Here is a 20,208-nt window from a genome sequence, read left to right as displayed (position 1 = left end):
AGATACTGAGAGAAAAAAGAGAGATGGAAAGAGAGACGGGCAGAGTCAATGATCCCAGCTAGCCTGTTCAACCCCCCTGTTGAATAATATAATTATAGCATAGGCGCTATAAAGTAATCTTAAACGGAACACCTGTTCCTTGGCCTCGCACCAAAAGTAGTGAAAGAACAAAATGGTTCAAGATTTGCTGACTCGGATATCCTGATCTAGATCTATATCGACTGAAGAAAAAAAGAATTTGAACGAAAAAATATTCTTATTTTTAAAAATGAGATGAAATGCTAGCCTCACACCTGTAACACCCACCATGAGAAGAGAGAGGGTGAGAGATGAGGGTAATGAAACCCTCTCGCTCAGTTCATCTACAATAATCTATCACTCACTAACCACTTCCATTTCAACAGAAGCATGTCTGAAAAGAAAGGTTGTGGAAGACTTTTAAAGTGTACATAGTGCGATTACTGCTAGGCCTTTGTAAGATTCTGGGCCTTAGTAAAACGCTAAATCATTGTAAGATGCTAAGACTTTGAAAGATGCTAGGTCTTTTTAAGATGATTGATCTTTGTAAGATGCTAGGTCTTTGTAAGATGATTGATCTTTGTAAGATGCTAGGTCTTTGTAAGATGATTCATCTTTGTAAGATGCTAGGTCTTTGTAAGATGATTTATCTTTATAAGATGCTAGGCTTTAATAAGATGCTACACTTTTGGAAGATGCTAGACTTTTGGAAGATGCTAGACTTTTGGAAGATGCTAGACCATTGCTTAATAATCTTTCAGAAATCTTAATAAAATGAGTAATAAAACACAGCATGAGTTTATGTGCGGAATTTATTTTATCTTATCTTATGTAATACAGACGTTACTTCAAAAAAGCTTGATAAGATAATAAAAAATTATCAAGAAAAATGATCAAGAAAAATTATCGAAATGATTCAAATTCTATTTAGTATCTTTAAAGTGAGAGTTATTAGTATGTAACAGTAGCAGGGATAGAAGGCATTTCTATTAATTTTTTCTTATCATATGCCATTCTTTACAAGTATTTGATTAGGTTGTGTTTTTATGTATTTGTATATTATATTGTTTCTTTTTTTTTTCACAAAGCTTATATCAACTTTGTGATCTGTCCCATAGATCGCTAGGTCTGAAAGGGGAACTTTATTATTATTTTTTTACATATGTCCACTAGCTCTGCCTGTCTGTCTGTCTGGTACAAATTCTGAACACAACATTTTTTTATTTCCTATTCTCAGATCACGTTAAAACTTTGCAGTTGTTCATTGTCCCTAGCAAAACATGAAAAAAATCAAAGAAACAACAATTAGTTAATTAAATAGTGCTAATTAAATGGTTTTGTTTGATATCGAAAAAAGGAAACTAAATCTTACAGTATTGAGATATATGGCTGTAATTATGGAATTCCTCCCCTTTAATAAGCTTTTTTTTTTTTAAACTATTTTTTGTATTTGATTGTTAGTCTTTAATCCTAGAGTGTGTCTAAAGGTGAGTGATTTTATTACTGGTGTTACTCAAGTGAAAGTTAATTACTCACGTATCTTCTGACAAACACAGAGGAAAAAATGTGTCATTCAGAAATATATTTTTGTCGAACATATGTATCTAGTGTTCAGATGCATAGATAAGAATTTTCCATCGTTTGGGGGCCCGGGGGGGGGGCTTGACCTCTTATGGGGGCCCTGCATTTTGTGTAAAATTTATTTTTTAATGTAAAAAATCACTCATTTGGGGGCCCACCTCAAGTGTAAGCCCGGGGGAATTTTCTAATTCTCCCCCCCCCCCCAGCTACGCCACTGCTAGTGTTCTTCATAAAGCGTTCTGACACCCCCTCAACCTGGAAGCCGTTCCCTCCCCATCTTCCAGAAGAAATAGGTCAAGTCGCAGAGTGTAACGAATCTTGTTCAGCCGAACGAATATGGGTTGTGTTTTTTTGTTTGTTTTGGGGCGGTGTGTGTGCGTGTCTAGTATTGTTTTCTTTTTCTTTTGTGCACCGGGTGTCTACCATTAACTGATTTAAGGTCATGTGCATGGGACCGTGACCAGCTGTCTCGTCTCATTGAGTGATTAGTTGGATACATGCCTCTGTTTCATATCTATCTATCTATCTATCTATCTATCTATCTATCTATCTATCTATCTATCTATCTATCTATCTATCTATCTATCTATCTATCTATCTATCTATCTATCTACATATGATTTACTGACTTACTTAATCCTGTGCACTCCCAGGGGAGCATAGGGCCGCAACCACACCTCTCCACCGAACTCGGTTCTGAGCAGCTTTCTTCATCTGCTCCCATGTCATTCCAGTACCCTCAGCTTCACTGATGACTGACCTCTTCCAGGTTTGCTTGGGTCTGCCCACTTTCCTCTTTCCTTGTGGGTTCCAGTCAAATGCCTGCCTATCTACATATATATGTGCTTTTTTTGTGACGGTACGTGCGTACCGGTACCTTTTTCAATGTGTGGAAAAATTATTACTTTTCTTGCATTGTAACGTTTATTATTAATTTATTAGTTGTTAAAAGTAAGGCAATAAAAAAACTGAGTACCGGCATATATATATATATATATATATATATATATATATATATATATATATATATATATATATATATATATATATATATATATAAAGAGAGAAAGAGAGAGAGAGTGAGAGAAACACAAATTTGTTACTATCAAAGATGTATTTTTTGAGAGTTTTGGAGGTGTTCTTTTGCGTTATGTTGTAATAATATACAACAGACCTCTAAAAACATCTTAAGGAGTTGACTGTAAGAATTGTATAAAGGCTCTAGATTTTCTCTAGAATCTAAGAAGGGAACGCAACAGTAAGCTCTTTCCAAGTTACAGGAAATGAACTTTTCAAACAGGGAAATTCCCGCGCAAAATGATTTACAGTTTCAGCAGTTTCTTCGACTAGTTGGACACGACATTGCCAGATGGCATTATTGTGAAATATCAACATTTATGTCTGGCATATATACAAGTAGGCAGATGTTTATTTATGTTAGCCAGGAATCTAACTACAGGAACTGTTACGACCGGCAGGGCGCAGCATGGCGCAGTCCACCCAGTCTAAGATGTTGATTTCGTGAATTGAGTTCTGCTGGCTGCACGGAAGTGTAGATAAACCAGTTTGATCTATAACTTTTTTTTTTACTTTTGGTTAATTAACCTACTTTAATTTGTTAGGCTACTTAAAATCTAAATAAGTTACATTCTTCGATCCTGTAGGTTTAAAGTTTACTTTTCAATCAAAATACTTACTTTTGTAGTTCCATTATGGAAGATTTTCTGGCCTAGTGGTTAGCGCTTCGGATGTTTTCTCACGCTTCTATCATCTCCAGCAGTTTAGGAGGTTTAGACTTAAATGGTAATAATCTTCATTATTGGTAAAAAAAAACAACTCAATATTTTATAGAAACCTTGGTTTACTGAAAGCAAACCCTTAAAAAAAAAACAACTAAATATGCAATGGGTTTTTTTTTCATACTCAAACAGTATCTTAAAACAACAGTATAAAGTTTTATATTGGTATAAAGTCTTATATTAGTATAAAGTCTTATATTAGTATAAAGTCTTATATTAGATGTTGGACTCCTTCAGTCGTCGAAAGACTATGGTTCATCTCGAACACTTTTTCACGTGACTGTGGAGCCCTACTTCGGAGAGACATTCCCGTCCACATATATCGCAGGCTAAGGTGGCTTTCGCTTTGGTTGTACAGGAGCCTACCATTTCTATATTAGTATGTTGTAAAATGTAAAATGTTTTACATGTTTCGGATGTTCCTTCAGAGTTGAAGATAGTTTACTTCCTAGTCCAAACCTCCTGCAGGACGACGGGGGATGGGAGCGGGCAGGGTTTGAACCCGGGACCATCGATAAATCCAAACGACAGTCCAGCGCGCAAACCGCACGACCATACAACCATAAAGTATAAAGTCGTTTATTAGTTGTTATGATATGATTAGAATTTAGTATTTGTTTCGGGAATAAGGGGAAAGTTTTACTTAGCGACAAGTGACGTGACAGATTTAAAAAAAATAAGAACGCTCAAGGATTTGATAGAGACAAGACGCTTTTCTTATCACAGCAAGAATAAGAAGTAGTTTACGGACATAGCTGACATTGGACGATTCCCTTCTTGATCATTAAACATATTTGTTGACCAACATCAGCGTCGACTACATGTCTTGATTGTTTCGGCCTTTCGCCGGTGTTACTGAAATAGTTTGAGTTCAGGGTTACCTCCAGTCGGACTTGGTTATAGTTCAAATACTCAACACTGTGCGGAAGCTTTAACAAGTATAAGTCTTATATTAGCACAAAGTCTTCTATTAGTATAACGTCTTAAATTAGTATAGCATAGTAGTATGGAGTAGCTCCACTTTAAAGAGCTTGTGTGCAAATTGAATGTGTGAGGTAGGTCTGATACACACAGGCCGCCCACCTTTTATTATTATATATTAAAATGAGCTCTACAGGGACATTGATAAAATGCGACGTTTGAGACGAAAGTTATTGGAGAATGCAGAAGAAACAATGAGTTTAGCATTATATCTCACAAAAGAGATACAAGACACCGATAGCAAAGACAAACAGACATAAATATTTTGGTGTTTATCATGTGTTTAGCTATTAAATAGAAACAATCTGATATAAACGTTTCACATGTAAATTATGAGTGAGTTTTGTATGAATGTACATTTAGTTTTTTTTTATAGCTATAATGTTTTGTTCGGTGTAATGCACAAATTGTAAGACATATTTCCTTACGGACAATAAAGATTATTATTATCATTATTATTATATCCAGATATTTTCTAAGTTTCTGTTCTTGTTCACAAAACTTACGTTACTTTGAGAGTTAGTTGCGCTTTAATACGAAGGAGATCATATGTGAAAAAAAGGGGGGGGGGGCTTTAGAAAACTTAAAAAGTTTTAACATGTGTAGCTCATATTTATCTTGTGATTGACAGTAAACGTTTTGTTTGTCCAAGTATTCACAATTGACGACATTTCGCCTACAGTCATAGATGTAGACCATAGAAGCGTTCGTCTGGCACACAGAATCATAGATCTAGCCCACAGAATTATAGATCTAGCGACATTATAGTCTATAGAATTGCAATTATTACATTGACATAAAGTTGTCGCTTAGGAACTCACATCCAGTGCTGAGGTGCCCACGTTGATTGGTACAACAGTGTTATTGGTGATAGGAAGATGGTACACTCACGATGCAACACTGATACAACAATTGACAGAGATATGTAGCCTACAATGATACTTTGATAATACGACAATGTTATAAGTGATGGAAAGAGGATAATATATGATAAATCATTGATACAATAAAGTTAACTTTGACTGAACTGATACATGCATTTACACAACAAAGTTAAAAAGTGATGGAGCAATCATACACCGATACAACAGTTATACAATTGATACAGCCCATAATTCGTTAATGGTACACTCGATATATCTACTCTTCAGTTGCGAGGTGACTATGGGTCATTTCATGGAAATGAGATGAATGCCTGGGCATTAGCTGTGGTCGGAACGATGTCGACTCGATATATCAATGATACAGAAATTATACAGTTCTAGTAGGCAATTCATTTGGTATTTCACTAAGCCATTGCTTCCCAAGATAAGTCTTAACTCTCTTCTCTCCGTAATTATTCTCCACGTTGCAATTGTATTATTCATTTTGCTATTTTGTGTTTCGCTACTCTGTTATGATTAAACTTCAATAACGTTTTTGTTATGTAATCTGGAAATGTTATATTAGGTATCTAATTATAGAATGCATGCTATTTTTTTATATAACACAAATTTAAGTTTATAAAACCAAAAATTAATTTAATTCAATGGGGTCAAATCAACGCTGGTATCGTCAGTTAGGAGTGAAATGTAAAACATTTTTCTATGGGGTATTCCGAAAGGTCAGGAGGCTGCAAAATGCTGAAAAGAAATGTAGGCTCATGTTGACGGTAACTAATGTATGAGCTACTTCTTGTGCCCGCCTTCTCTTAAATGGACGAAGCACGTAGCACATTACTTTACTACCGCAGAAGGCAGCTTTCTCTTAAACATAAATCTTAGTGACACATCTAGCTGTGGGAACACTGTCGCTGGATGACCCTTGCGACTAAGGGATTTTTTGTGGAAGACTCTTGGATTGATTGCCGCGATCCCCATTGGTTTGAACCGTTTCTTCGAAATGTAGACGTTGTTCATAATTTTATATAAGCCAATCGGTTTTTTTAAGGGATCATCCATCTGTGACGTCAAGATGCAGTAGAATTTTTTTTTTAAATATGAGTTTTGGTTGCGATGTTGGTACAAGTTTGCTTCTAATTTAATTCGTGAGTTTCACCTCTTAGTTGCGCCCCTTTTTGTTTCGTGAAATGGTTCAGTGCTGCGCAAATGCTTTTATGAACGTGATAAAGTAACGGAAGAGTGACGTCAGACATACGGCAGGGTGTAGAATGCTAGTTGCTATTCATTTTTTAAACATTATTTATTTATTGTAGGGTCGACTACAGAGAGGATCTATTTATTTCTCTAGTAGCTTGCTTTGCTCCTTAAAAAAAGTAAAAAAGTTCTCCGTTCAGACCTTTCAGGGCAGATGATGTAAGGGTCATCTGTTTCTGTGGCCTACGGTTAACTAGGGTGTCATGTGGCCAGCACAACGACCAACCGCCTTTACTTTTCCCCAACTAATGTCAGGTACCCATTAGAGCTGGATGGACTCAGAGGCGCCCGAGGATCCCGAAATTAAAAATCCCCGTCTTCACCAGGATTCGAACCCCGGTCTCCGGTTCGGAAGCCAAGCGCTTTGCCGCTTAGCCACGGCGCCCCCATAGAAGGATGTGGTAGTCTGTAAAACAAAAGCTTTGCTCCATGTTATCTTATAAATTACAGACGTTACTTCGAAAGAGAAGATGGTTTCGTCCTACGGGTGTCAATCTAGTGACCTAGTCATTGGAGACTCTGCTTAGTCTTTTGTTTTCCTGGCTGATTCAGGCAATCCATTCCATGTTCTAATGGCACTGGGAATAGTACGAATTAGTCCTAGCGTATAGAATAAGAAACGTGCCTTTTTTGTGGGTCTTTGAGTACTTGTTTGAAGAGTGACACTTATATTTATACATTATGGTTCAGAATTGTATAATACGTATTATTGCTACTCGTTTGTGGTCAGCTACAATATTATAATATTAAACATTAAGAGACACAGTGTTTGTTATGTTGGAACAAAAATAAGTGGGGAGGTGGACGATATTGTGAACTGCATGAATGGAGGATTTCTTTTCGCCAATTATATTTTCTCTATGTCTAGATCGAGATAAGAGACAAGAGTTGATGTACACATGTAATGAAAACTTATCAAACTAGTTGAAAAGACCACAAGAGACACGACTCAAAATTTTTTTTACAATATAAAATGTTTAATTGTTTCATTATATATATATATATTCTGATGCAAATGCATTACAGCTTTTAATGTTTGTTATACCTTTTTTTTAAAAATGTAATCGTCTCTCGACTCCAACAAAGAAGTAGTTTTACCTTTGACTAAATCCCGACTGTTTCTTTTCACTGGCGTTCAGTTTGAAAGATTTACAGGGTTGTTGATAGGAAGGGAATTCGACCTGTGCAGATTGATGATAAGGCATTTTTCTTGTAGTTTGGTGAAGGGTATTTTTTGTTGTTGCTTAATTCATCTGCTTAATTGCATTTAACAACAGTCGTTTGTAGTTCGTTTGAAACCTACAGAAGTAAAAAAAAAAAAAAAAAACAACAACAAACAAACAGAAGTTCCTGTTTCCTGTTTTAGATATATAGATAAACAGACAGACAGATAGATAGATAGTTATTAGATAGATAGATAGATAGATAGATAGATAGATAGATAGATAGATAGATAGATAGATAGAAAGATAGTGAAATAGAACTGAAAACCACTACATTCTATAAAACTACGGACAACTGCAATGAGGATCACTAAATTTCATAAAACCACTACATTCTATAAGACTACGGACAACTGCAATAAGGATCACTACATTTCATAAAACCACTACATTCTATATAAGACTACGGAAAACTGCAATGAGGATCACTAAATTTCATAAAACCACTACATTCTATAAGACTACGGAAAACTGCAATGAGGATCACTAAATTTCATAAAACCACTACATTCTATAAGACTACTGACAACTGCAATAAGGATCACTAAATTTCATAAAACCACTACATTCTATAAGACTACGGACAACTGCAATAAGGATCACTAAATTTCATAAAACCACTACATTCTGTAAAACCACGGACAACTGCAATGAGGACCACTAAATTCTATAAATCCACTACATTCTACAAAACTACTGACGACCGCAGAATGCGAATCATTACATTCTCTAAAACCACTGACAAGCACAAACAAATAGTAGTCTGGCCCCGCTCTTGTTTCTTCCACAATAAATCAGATTCACTCCATGGACCAAAACAAACACAAGACTGGCTTCTTTCTCCCCTGCCACCGCCCTGTGTGACCCCTCCTACGCTTTAAAACATCTGATCTACAGGTGAGCTAGCCAGTTTTGACCAGATTTCGCGATGTAGCATCACACTCTACCTTACGTTGATGTAAATCTAGCTTCAAGTCAATTTGGTCAGTGCATGTTAGCAGTGCGATCTGCCTAGAGTAGATTTAACCCAGAGACAATTACTTTCGACATGGCGCTTACTAGAACGAACATCCGATGTTCTCTGTTAATAAAGTTGGCATGTTTTGGGTGAATACATGTAGGCCAGGCAATGACGGGATTGTTGCCAACTTTGCGATATTTTTCAATCAATTTTGAGAATAAATTGAAGCAGTTGAAGTTGCAGCTTTACTGCAGACACATTAACCTTATTTATGTTAAGTTCTAGCCCGGTGAAGAATGCGTGGCAGTCTTGGACATAAATTCTAGCTTGTCTCAGCTATTTAAGCTGGTAAAACGTGTATAAACCGTGAGCAATATAGCGTATTAAATCAGAATGGACCTAGACTTTCAATTATTTAAGATTCCATTTTGAATAACGATGTAATAGACAACGCAAGAATTTATTTCCGATTTCCAGTCTAGAAGTATATCTATATATAGACTATAAGTCTACGGGGGCGACTTCCCTTAGAACTTGAAAAAGAGTTTCCAGTCTAGACTGGACATGGAGATTTTTTTAACACTACACAAAATGTCGTGAAATTTTTTTAGAAAGTTCGATCTAGGCGTTGTTTTGTAAAGTAGTTCAAAGAAGTAAAGTTGTTGTTTTTTTCAACCCTAATAATTATTATTTTGCAATTTTTAGATACATAATCTAGAAGGATCTAGGTAATCAATCTATTTAAATGCTACTTCTTTATCAATACTGAATGCAACACTAAATTGTGATTTTGATTGTGTATTTTTGATGTTCAATTACTAGATCTAGCTCATAGACATAAATAAATATATATGTCTATGATCTAGCTCTAAAAATGTTTCATATTATTCCGTGATAAACATTGAGCCAACTTTTGAGAAAACGTAGATCTAAATTTGGTCTGGGAATATTTAAGAAGTCTAGTCGTGGATTGCCAGTAGTCTAACATTACTCTAAAAATAGACTCTCAGTAGTCTGGTCCAGTTTTCACCAGCAGCCGAGCAGTTTTCCAGTTCTTGTCTATCACGTCACTGTATCTTTAAGTTCCTAAGATTTTTCCTCTTCAACCTGCTTCATGTTCTAAACACCTGCCCCGTGGCTTCCGTCTGAGCATAAATGTATTTAAAAAATCTAAAGATGTATCACATCCTTTGAGGTAAAGAGTTGTATCTATGATAGCAGCGATTTTATTAGGACAGAACTGGGAACTTTGCTTTGATAGACAGATAACCTTGGCTACGAAAGAACTGTAATACTTCTTTGTCCAGTGGGGCGCAACCTTTTACGATTTTACTGTATTATTTGAACACAAAGTAGGAATTTTTAAAAATTGTATAACTTAAGTAGGGGTTGCTGAGTGGTTCAGCGCCTGCTTCCAAACCTGGGGTCCTGGGTTTGAATCTCGGTGAAGACTGGGATTTTGAGCTTCGGGATTTTTAGGGCGCCCCTGAGTCCATCCAAGTTTTAGAAAGTAAAAACGGTTGATCGTCGTGCTGGTCACATGACATCCTGCTCCTTAACCGTTGGCCAAGGAAACAGATGACCTCAACATCATCTGCCCTTTGGACCGCATGGTCTGAAAGGATAACTTTATATAACTTAATTAAACTTCTAATCTCTCAACCCGAAGTGCATCACTTAAGTCAGTACTGTGATCTGACAATCGCTTTCTCTATCAAAGTGCACTCTAGATTTCCACATATTCTCACAGATACACTTGGCACGTCAGCTGTTTTGTAAGTGACACTGTCCAGACCAAAATAGGGTGTGAATAGCCTCTCTTTCGTCGAGAGTGTGAATAGCCTCTATCACTTCGAGTTGAGTGCTTCCCTTTGTACTCGCTGCACTTGGCTGTGAATAGCAATCCAAGTAAATGTTTATTTATTTTATTTGTTTTAAGTAAACCAGCACACCTTGATATGAACTAATGTGACGTGAATGTAGCATAAAACCAAGACAGCTCAGTTGCCTCCATTACAACCTCATACCATTTGAAAAGACCCCTTGAATAATTTATTTTTGAAACATGACCGTTCCATTTCCCATTTCCCGATAAGTGAGCTTAGAGTGGTCTTGTCAGTGTGAAAGTATTTATAAATCTACGGCATACATGGGGGCGCGGTGGCTGAGTGGTTAAGCGCTTGGCTTCCGAACCTGGGGTCCTGGGTTCGAATCTCGGTGAAGAATGGGATTTTGCATTTCGGATTTTTTATTGCACCCAACTCTAATCGACTTAGTAAAGGCGGTTGGTCGTTGTGCTGGCCACATGACACCCTGCTCGTTAATCATGCTACCCCTGTAGGACAATTTTGTGAAAAAAAAGTGAAAACAAGTAATACTTTTGTTCAAAAAATATTCCTTCTCTATTATATGCAAACAGGAAATAACTGATACCCAGTTATAAGACATGTATATGAAGTATATATATTTTAAAATACTTTATAGAAAACAAAGCCCATATTGAGCGTACTTATATTAATTAGTTTGGATTAGTCATGTAATTAAATTTATAATAGATCTAGACTAACAAAAAAAAAAAAGCATTTTTAATATAAAAAAAAAGTGGGAAAGACCTACCCAGGCTTCTCAAGACAACGCGGTAACCACTCTGCTAGTGAAGAGCTTATGAGCATGTTTCTACAGTCTCGTCCTATTTTTCAGGTTTGTGCTCACTAAGACTCAGACGACGACCTGTAAGGGGGACTAATTCAGCTTATACCACCACTTAAGTCAATTAATTACGATTTCTTTCCCTTGTTCGAGATATCAATCAAAATAATTTATTACCAATGGTTAATAAACTAATTTGTTACTTTTTTATAAATTTAATCTTGTGTTGTCAGGTAAAAGAAATAATTATGCACATTTTCAAAATTTTTACCAGACAGACAGACAGACCTAGTGAGTTGATATACGTTTTGTAAAAATACACTATCAATGCTAGTTTTCCAGAGTCTCATAGATGGAATATTGAACTGTCACAGCAAATTGAGTTTTAGTGTTGAACGTCCTATTCATTAAGTCAGGGGTTCTCAACCTGTGGGTCGCGACCCCCTGGGGGGGGGGGGGTTGATTGACGCTTTGCCAGGGGTCGCCTAAGACGATCCAAAATATGGATTGATATTGTCTACTCTTCTATTTCTGTATGTGTGTGTGTGCAGGGAGGGGGTCGCGGCAGAGTAGGGGATTGTGAAAAGGGTCGCCGAAAATGTATGGTATAGACGGTACCACTAAGTGATCTTTTCTGAAATTTTACTAAAATGTGTTGTAACTCTACAGAAGTTTATGTCCGAAATATCAAATCGATATGAAAATGAGAAATTTTAAAAATTAAGAATTAAATTTTTTTTTGGTCTGTTGATGGTTGGTAGTTTACGTTGAGTGGAGGGGTTGTTGAACAAACTGTGAGACTGTTTTATTGGAAATGATATTACTTGTAGTTGCAAGTTCTTAAATACAACTCACCAACAGGACAAATAGTACAGAATAAGTTAATCCGGCCTTTATAAACATAAAACTTTATTACACGAAGAAGGGAGGGCACTGTCCAAATCGTCAAGTTACTACAAGAGTTCTCGTCCGTTATTCTATCTCTAATCTATTTCCGTTCCAACTTTTTAATGTTCTTTTACTTCACTAAGTAAATACCCAATCGATGAAAACTCTCCGCGTCTTAGAATTGAGTCATTACTTATCTTTGGTGAAAGTGTAAGCTTATGGAAGGAATGGGGGAAAAAAAGCGATATGAGGTAGACTACGTTAAGGTTTAGGCTCCTGCTACCATTCTATCCCGGCCTGTTTTTTCACCTCAGCGTTGGTTAGAAAAACTACAATTAAAAAATACCCATACCAACATACACAATAATACATCAATCATATGCTTCATTCATTTAGTCTGTTTGATTTTTACGAACTGTAGTTAGCTGGAATTATTTAAAAAAAAAAAAGGGGCGGCTCTAGCAGGGGGCTGAGTCTGGGAAGTGCATGCTGCGCAGGGCGGATGTGTTTACTTTAAGTACTGCAATCCATGCTACCTCAAAGCGCGGTGCTTTGAGCAGCAGCCCTGCCTGTCTCCTATACACCTGCCTATCAAACAAATCATACATGAAAAAGTAACAAAATTGTAAAATTTGGATGAAGAAAACGTGTTTTTCTCTACCTGTTTCTCTCTCTCTCTCTCTCTCTCTCGGTTTCTCTCTCACTCTCTCTGTTTCACAGTTTCTCTCTCTCTTCCTCTGTTTCCTTCTCACTCGCTCTGTCTCTTTCACTTTTTCTATAATTCGCTGTCTCTCTCTTTTGCTGATTTTCTCTTTCTCTCGCTGTCTCCCGCTCTTTTTTTCCATCGCAGGCTTTCTCTCTCTCTCTTGCAATCTTTCCTGTTGTCTCTGTCTCGCTGTCTCTCTTGTTGTTTATCTCTCTGTCCCTCTTTACCCCATCTCTCTCTCTCTCTTTCGCGCTCTCTCAATCTCACTTTGTTTTTCTGATATAGTCTGTCTCTGTGTCGCATCAAACTTCAAAACATTCCTCCTTCCCCCCAAATGCCTTTATATTTTTTTTTACCAACATCCGCCATTAGATCTACCCCCAACACATTAGAAACAATCTTGGAGCCGATAAACGAGTCAAGTCGTTAACAATAGAAACAAACTTCTGGACATAATTTTCTTTCAAGGTGTTTTGTTTATTTCCCTTGTCTTTGCTCACAGAGACCGGGTCTAGACTCTTTCATACCAAGGCTTAGTAATCATCCCTTTGTAAAGCTAGTACAAGCAACACTGAGAAAGAGGAATTTCTCCTCTCCCTTTTACATCCGGTCCACAGTCACTTCCCCTTTGTGACGTCAACCCAGGTATAGAACTATAAACTATAATGTTAATATTTTTATGTCAATAAGCATTAGGCAGTCGCTGATTTCTACCGGCAAGCAAAAAAAAAAAAAGCGCCGGAAACCCAGTTTGGTTTTGTATGAGGCAGACGAAGAATTTACACCAAAAAAATAGGGAGAAAAGCAATGACTTCTGCAGGAAAGAAAGCTGGTTGTGTAATGAGGTTTTTCACACTAAAATTAAAGCAGAGTGATCTACTCTTAGTTTACACTTTGGTTTTTTAAGATCCCGTTTACTTTCTATAAGCGATAAAATTCGGTAAGATAGAAAAAGACAAGAAAGCGATATGATCGAATGCGGTGGCGTTATACGGGAAACCTCCCCCCCCCCCCAAAAAAAAAAAAAATCCGCGATAAAAGGAAAAGAGGAGGATTAGAAGGTTTGGAAGAGGAAGATTGGGAGAGGTTTTAATATAGACAGACGGTATAGACAAAATAATGAATGTCAATGACGCCATATTGAAAGGCCAAAAATTATTTTGTTCTACGTGGGAAAAAAATTAGATTCTACAATGCTGAAGAGCGCACAAAAATAGTTGTAATTTATTAAAATAGACCTTCGTTTATTAACTTAAAACAACAACTTTGACTAGAACAACATCAGTAGTAAAATCTCTAAACTTTCCTAGAAATTAGATATTTACGATATATCTTAGGGATAAAAATTACTATTTCATTGGCCACACGCCTGTGATCTATAACAGATAATAATAATTTGTAAACAATTTTCTTCTTATATAGCACAGACGTTACTTCAAAAAAGAAGATGATTACGTCCTACGCGTCATGCATTTAGTCATGCATATTATACTAACCAATGACCTAAATTCTGCCAAGTCACTGGTTTTCCTGGCTAGCCCAGGCAAGCCATTCCATGCTCTAATAGCACTAGGGAAGAAGGAGCATTTGTACAAATTTGTCCTAGCGTTTGAAACGAGGAATGTGCCTTTTATCTTTGTGTCTTTCAGAGTATTTTATTAGATTTTGTGTTTTTATTTGAAGATTATGGTTCAATGTGTTATGTACAATTGCTACTTTACTTTTGAGTCTTTCTCTCCTGAAGGCTTTCTAAATTAAGTGATTTTACTAAAGGTGTTACTGTAGTCAAATGTGAATATTCGTTTGTTATGAATCTCACTGCTCTATTTTGTGTCTGTTCCAGTTTCTTAATGTTTTCTTGAGTTGAGGGGTCCCAAACAGAGGATGCACAATCTATTATTGGCTTAACCAAGATTTAAATAACATTTTAATTTTATGTTCTTATTTGATCTATAGAAATTTCTTCTAGTTTCTTAATGTTTTCTTGAGTTGCGTATCTTATATAGTACAGACGTTACTGTACATATAATATTTACAAAAGATTTTTACTAAATTATTAAATTTTCACTACCTTTACTATTTTAACTGTGAGTGAATAGACCTTGTTATTTTAATAACTTAACTAAATAAAATTTAGCCCTTGTGTTATGAAGGGTGAGTAACCTTTTAGTGATTACAGACACGACTTGGCCTTAAGTGTGTCGATGTGCCAAAAAAAAAACTGACAACTCAAACTTCAAATAAGAACGTAGAAATGAATTTAAACTCATGATTAAAATTGAACAAGTGGCCTACTTTTTCATCGCCGACCACCTTAACTCTACGCCTCTGATTTATAGATCTAGGATGTGCACGAACTGATGTCTGTCTAGTCTTGCATTCCTAACCCGGAGATTCTCATTAAGTCAGACAAGGGCGTGAGTCATGGCGGGGGGAAAAAAGGTAAAACGAGGTCGCGGGAACTTCTGGGAAATTCCATTTTCAGCAGAATGGAGTCTTCTACATAGATCTAGGCATCGCTCTTAAATCATTGAATAAAATAAACTCATAGATAATTAACTATGTTTTTGTTTATGTATATATAAAAGAACTAATAACATAATACTAGAGATAGCTGTAGATTTTTAAGTATTTCCTTTGCACTTCATAGTTTTAAGTAGCGCGAAACTTCCTTTGGCGAAGTAGACACGATACAATATGATAGAATGAACATCTGACAAAAAGGGCGAAGGTGTTTGCCTATGGTATCATCTTCTTTAGCAACTTAAGTCTGTATATATATATATATATATATATATATATATATATATATATATATATATATATATATATATATATATATACAAAGCAAGAGCAGGAAAAACACTAAAAAAAAACATCATAAAAAACTCCTTTATACAACTTATAGAGCTATTGTTTCTTAGCTACTACACTTTATAATATTCCAATATAGATGAGGTTGCGTGTCAATGTGTTATGCGCCAGGAGGCCCATTGACTCCGGCTTTCGCCTGCTTTTCTTTTTTAGTATGCTCCCATAGCCTTTGATCATCCAAGATCACCTGCAAGGCAGCAGGTGTTTGATTTCGGAGTTTTCTCTCCTAGATGAATTACTATCCCTAGTTTACCAGTTTCATCTACTCGGGTTTAGTGTTTAAGTGACTTATACTAGCTTTTTGAAATCATAAGGAGAACTGCCTGATCCGGAAACCACTGAGCAGTGAGCAGTTATAGGATTACTGATCTAAACCCTCCGACATGTAAAATGAGAACGAAGAAGAAGATAAAGAATATTCCAATGACAGACCTTTAGATCTAGAATTGAAAGACGATGCGCACAATTTTGCCTCCTGAGTCAATAATACCTTACATTCGGAAAGTCCCAAACGCGATAGTCCTTTCAAGAACACGATAGTCATTTCAAAACAAATGTTGGATCTAGATCTAGGACCAGTTCTCTAGCCAAATTTTAAATGTATTTCTTTTTTCTTTGAAAAGTTATACTATAACGTCAAACTAGAGTGTTATTTGCGTGTCCATCGAACCTGCCATTCTTTTCTAAGCTATTTACATCAACTGTTAATGTTCTAGAAAAATCGTTAGAGCCGTTTCCAGGTTCCTCCACCCCCCAGGTTCCATGAAGTTGTGACTTGAACAGATGTTTTGTAAAAAAAAAAAAAAAGCTTTATAACATATGAATCGCAGCTATCTCTATGCATTCATTCAGCAAACAAAGGCTTGCTTCATTTATAAATAGGGCTATTACTTCGGAATAGATTGTCTACACAAATACATCACACAATATTTACTGTGCACACACTTCTTGTCATGCAAAGTTAAATGCACCGGCACTATAACATCACGTAAAGCAAAAAAGTTATGGGGTAAAGCTAGGGTGGTGACTCTGACATTGTTATTATTATATTTTTTTACTGACCTTGCCATCTACGCTGGTTACATTCCAGCCGTTTTACCCTCAAGTGTCATGTTTGTATATATGGTGTAGATTTCGTGTCGATTTCTTTCCCTTTCAGTTCTATTTTCTCTCACTGCCCCCTTGCCCCTCTCTTCACCCACACTTTCTCCCCTTTCTCTCACACCCTCTCTTCTTTCTCTTAAAATATCTCCTTGCGGCTGTTTAGGCTTCTCTCTCAGCTCTATATATGAATGCATGTTTTGTGTTGATCGCAAAATTCTAAAAATTCCATGCTAATATTTCCCTAACCCTAGATTCCATCACAGATTTTTATCTCCAGTTCATCTGAATGCACGCGGTACATCTAAACCTTTTCGGGTTATCATAGCTTATCCTTTTTTAGCGAAGCTGAGGACAATTAACCATTATCTGCCCAGCAGTGCATCTAGTGCTCCCACCCAGTTAATTGCCAAATTATCGCGCACCACCTCAGTATGCGTTGCTCATCTCCGTATAGTTAATGCAACTGACTAATGGGTCTCAACTGGCTTTTCAAATAGATACCAAGAGTTAAAAAAAAAAAGAGTTGCCAGAACAGGGGTCTGTTATAATATATAATTTACCCTAAGCTGCGATTATTATAGTATTAATATTATTTTTTCATTGTTATCACATTTGATACTTGAGGGGAAAATATTCTTATTTTAAGGTGAAATGAGGCGAACATCGAATACTTTTTTTGCTTCCGGGTTACAAGGTACATCGTGGGCGTGGTGGCTTAGTGGGTAAATCGATTAGCTTCCGAACCTAGGGTATTGGGTTCGAATCTCGGTAAAGACTGAGACTTTAAACTTCAGGATCTTTGGGACGCCTCTGAGCCCACCAACTCTAATTGTTACTTGTCATTAGTTGGGAAAAAGTAAAGGCAGTAGGTCGTTGTGCTGTGCTGGCCACATGACACCCTCGGGCATCTAGGTACAACAGATTAAGATAACACATACTCCGGAAAATGACTTTTTTAACCAGCGAACCATGCCCTTGTGCAGTGTCATCAGTGAATTCTAGCAACGTCCCTCAAAGCTGCAGAAGTTATCGTAAGGCATAAAAATCATCATTCTCTGGAGATACACCCCTTGCGAGAAATAACCATATGGAAGGAGAATTATCTGATCTGGAGAGCACTGCTCCCAGTTCATCTCTGATTTAAAAAAAAAAGTATTGTTGTTTTGCTTTATGTGATCAGGGGCGGTGCTGTTAACGGTCGTTGATTTGTAGGACCAGACTGGTGGTAGACGTATTATATTTAAACTTACAAAACTTGAAATAAATTGAATAACTTCCTTTTGAACATAACTAAATACAACTTTTATTACAATATACACATACTTTACTTGAGATGAAATACATGTAGTAGACTTAAGTAAAAGAAAGAAAGTAAAATAATAATAATAATAATAGTGCAAAGTTTCATCTTGATCCAACTCTGATCCGAGATTAAGAAGTATTTTGGCCAGACAGACAGACAGACAGAGTTGATATAAGCTTTGTAAAAAGTCCCGTGAATGTTAACTGGATCATAAAATTCAAAATGTAAACAAGGGAAGATAACTAACTTTATTATGAATATCGCACTTTGCCTGTAATATATACAATGTTAAGTTACAGCCCTTGTTTCGTGTTTTAACTCTTTCTCTCCGTAATTGTTTACCACATTCTGGTGGAATCAACGCTGGTATCGTCAGTTAGGAGAAAAAGAGTTAATTGTTTTCACTATGTCCCAACAATGCGTCGGCTTTGGTAAAAGTGTATTTGTTTTTTTTGGTAAACACGCTTTGTTTCTGATTCCGTTGATACAGTGTTTCTCAAACTGTGTTCCACTGAATCATAGTGTTCGGCGAGGCCGGAATAGGTGTTCCACGAACCACTGGAATAATGAGCAAGTAGGCCACCTGTGAATTGACCTCTCTTAAAAAAATAAGCAAAGTGTTCCACTCAGAATGAGCGAAGTGTTCCGTTAAGGAAAAGTTTGGGAAACAGCGAAACACTGCCGTAAAAGATAACACTTGGCCCCTGGATTAAATTACCTTTTCCCATGGCGTTTATTGAAGAACGTGGTCAGTACTTGTGCTTCGAAAATAAATACTAGTATGCTGACCACAGGATTCTCGATACTAACACTCCGAAGAGAGGTTATCTCCCTGAAACATGTGTATGTTGGCTATTTTTAGTAAGCCACAGGTTGGTGCCCATCTTCTAACTTCTACGGGAGATTACTGTGGTCGTGCGTTGAAAGACAACTCCAAATGAGGCCTTCGGCAAAGGCTTATCTCCCTTGTCAATACTTCTACTCTTACCTGCTGTAGTAGCCGCAGGTTAAATAAATATAAATTAATACGATCCATGGTTATCTATTTACATCCCTGTAGGATCCACCTGTGGCTGTGGTATCGCCATGAAGATGTAAAGGTGATAACCTCAGCGGGGGCTCAAATATGTCTATGTCATTGCGCATGAATTGTCATAATTATTTTAAGAAAGACTTTTTTAAGGAAAATTTAGAATTCATGAAAAACGTTTAAGTATAAACTTTTAAGTAACAATTGCGATTTAGAGTAGAATCTAATTGGCCTTCTTAATTTTTGCGGCGACGCTCAAAGATTAATCTAAAAGTTATAAAAATTATACATTTTGTGCTATTTAAAACGGTCAAATATCCTTGATTTCTTATGCCCACTAGAGCAGGACAACTACGAGAGGTCTCGCTTAATATGAAGATAATATTAATATAGATACAACTAATAAAGATAAACTAGTGCCTCGACTGTCAGTCACACTTTGTTAAACTTAATTTGGCCTAGATGTCAGGAAAATGCAATTCTGTAGTTGGAATGCAAGAGAATGCTTGGCTCTGCCCCGAACCCCGCTGAGGGAGCTTACAGCTGCTCCACGCCCCCTAGCTTTCAAGAGAAGGGTCACCAACGTAGCTGTTTTGTTGTTGTTGTTGTTGTTTTTTGTTTTTTAGCAAAGGTTGAGAAATGCTGATGTAATTTTTTTTTTGCTCTGATCTATCTATCTATCTATCTATCTATCTATCTATCTATCTATCTATCTATCTATCTGTCTGTCTCTCTGTCTATCCGTCCGTCCGTCCGTCAATCCATCCATCCATCCATCCATCCATCCATCCATCCATCCATCTATCTATCTATCTATCTATCTATCTATCTATCTATCTATCTATCTATCTATCTATCTATCTATCTATCTATCTATCTATCTATCTATCTAATATATATTGCGTGTGTGCGTTTATACATAGGGATAAGGGATACTGGGAGTTAAGGTTAGGGGA

At 36.6% G+C, this 20,208-nt stretch overlaps 1 protein-coding gene across 4 annotated transcripts in view; it reads left to right on the top strand.

Moving 5' to 3' along the window:
- LOC106052673 (basement membrane-specific heparan sulfate proteoglycan core protein-like) overlaps window positions 1–20,208 on the top strand; it is a 161,726-nt gene that overhangs the window by 30,040 nt on the left and 111,478 nt on the right. The gene's annotated exons all lie outside the window — the stretch shown is intronic.

This window comes from Biomphalaria glabrata, chromosome 13 (assembly GCF_947242115.1).
Source record: "Biomphalaria glabrata chromosome 13, xgBioGlab47.1, whole genome shotgun sequence".
In the NCBI taxonomy this organism is placed as follows: Eukaryota; Metazoa; Mollusca; class Gastropoda; family Planorbidae; genus Biomphalaria; species Biomphalaria glabrata.
Note: the sequence above shows the minus strand (reverse complement) of the source record. Positions and strands in the feature narration are given on the sequence as shown.